This window comes from Dipodomys ordii, unplaced genomic scaffold (assembly GCF_000151885.1).
Source record: "Dipodomys ordii isolate 6190 unplaced genomic scaffold, Dord_2.0 Scaffold12, whole genome shotgun sequence".
In the NCBI taxonomy this organism is placed as follows: Eukaryota; Metazoa; Chordata; class Mammalia; order Rodentia; family Heteromyidae; genus Dipodomys; species Dipodomys ordii.
Window position 1 is genome coordinate 19,033,733 of NW_012267228.1, and position 1,939 is coordinate 19,035,671.

Consider the following 1,939-nt stretch of genomic DNA (forward strand, 5'->3'; position numbering starts at 1 on the left):
AAAATCCTGCTCTTCTCTCACAGATACTGTTGGCATCCGACCCATAGCATTTCCACTTTTACCCCCACACCCAGAAAAATCCTCACTGAGAATATCCTCAAATTTCTGCCTAAAACTGTTTTTGTTTCTGGTTATTGGAGCATGCCCAGAGCAGACCAATGGCAGCCCTCAGCCCTTGCTATGAGAAGCTGTCCTCAGACAGTGATGGACAGGGCGTCTCCTCCCCGCTGACCTGTGATAGCTTTGAGGCATATTTCACACTGTCCTCTGGGCTTCCCCAGTAGACTTGGACCTAGTAGCTTACCATGATGACTTGCCTGCTCACACCCATTGTTGGCTCCCTTCCCTTCCTAGCTCACTTTCCTGCACCCCCATGCACATGTCTGGGGCTACTCTTCAAGCAAACGATTGCACTTGAATTCTTATTTCTGGATCTGTAGCTAGGGAACACCAATCAAGATGGAGCTCTAGTTCAAGTCTTTATTGTCTAAATTCTCTTTTGAAACAGAAGGATAGGAGTTCTTTCTACTTTTAGGCATAAAAACCCCAAACAAACAAAAAATGATACTCAGACAGAGCAAGGCACTGTGCTACTAACCAGGGGCCTGGTATTGGAACTGACTTGATGTTTTGAGTGTGTGTGTGTGTGTGTGTGTGTGTGTGTGTGTGTGTGTGTGTGTGTGCTGGTCCTGAGACTTGAACTCAGCAATTTACTCTTTCTCTCCCACTTGGTCTTTTTGCTCAAGGTTGGTGATCTGTCACTTGAGCCACAGCTCCCAGTTCCTCAGTTTTCCTTTAAACTGATTTATGTTCTCTTCTCTATTTCTTTTCTACTTCCTGCCTTTTACTTATTTTGCTTTCCTTTTGCTAGATTAAAGCAAGCTAGAAGCTTAGGTCATCCATTTTTAACTCTTTTCCAATAAAAGCATTTCAAATAATAAATGTCTTTATAACATCATTTTAACTGCATCCAACAAATATTTATATATTGTGTTCTATTTCCATTTGGTTTGAAATATTTTTAAATTTCTCTTATGACTTATCTCATGAGTTATTTAAAAGATGTTATCTAATTTCTAAATATTTCTATTGATTTCTAGCTTTATTCTATTGTAGCAAGATGACATAGCTGTAGGAATTGAGTACTTTTAAACTTATCAAAGCAAAGGTGCTGAACATTCTGTTTTGACAAATGTCTGGTGTACTTTGGCAAACAATGTGTATTGCCGGGTCTTAAGATTGAGTCTGTAAATTATTAATTGGGTTAAGGTGTTGATAATATTGTGCAGATAGATCATCTCTCTATCTTCATTGGCCTTTTTTCTAATTGTCTATCAATTGCTGAGAGGTGGAGAGGAGTCAATCTCTTCTACCATTATTGTAGGATAGTTGAATTTCTCTACTTAGTTCCATCATTTTTGTTTTCATAATAATCATTTATTTCTGATGTTTCAATCGACTTGTATCTTTATGTTTAAAGTGCATCTCTTGTAGATAGCTATCTATGAGAGTTGAGTCTTACTCTACTTTTTATCAGGACTGTGGCTTGAACTCAGGACCTCACACTGGCTAGCAGGTGCTGTCCCTCTTGAGTCACTTGGCCTGTCTCAAAAGATCTTACTTTTGAACATTTCTGACATTGTTTGCTTTTTAGTTATAATATTTAGTTCATTAGATTGTTTTTTTGCTCAAGTATTTAAAAGGCTTACAGCATGGAGTAAGTGTGTGAATATGAGCTCCATATATGTGAACATTTATGTTTGTCATAAAAATTTCACTCTACTTTGAGAACTTTATCAGAAAAACAGGGCTAATGACACCCATAACTCTAGCATGTGCTGTGGGATGTTAATCAAAGAATGGCAGTTCCTGACAAGTCAAAAGGGACAATACAAATGATCAACATCTTTTAAAGTATTCAAGTGCCTTGTGTGTGTGT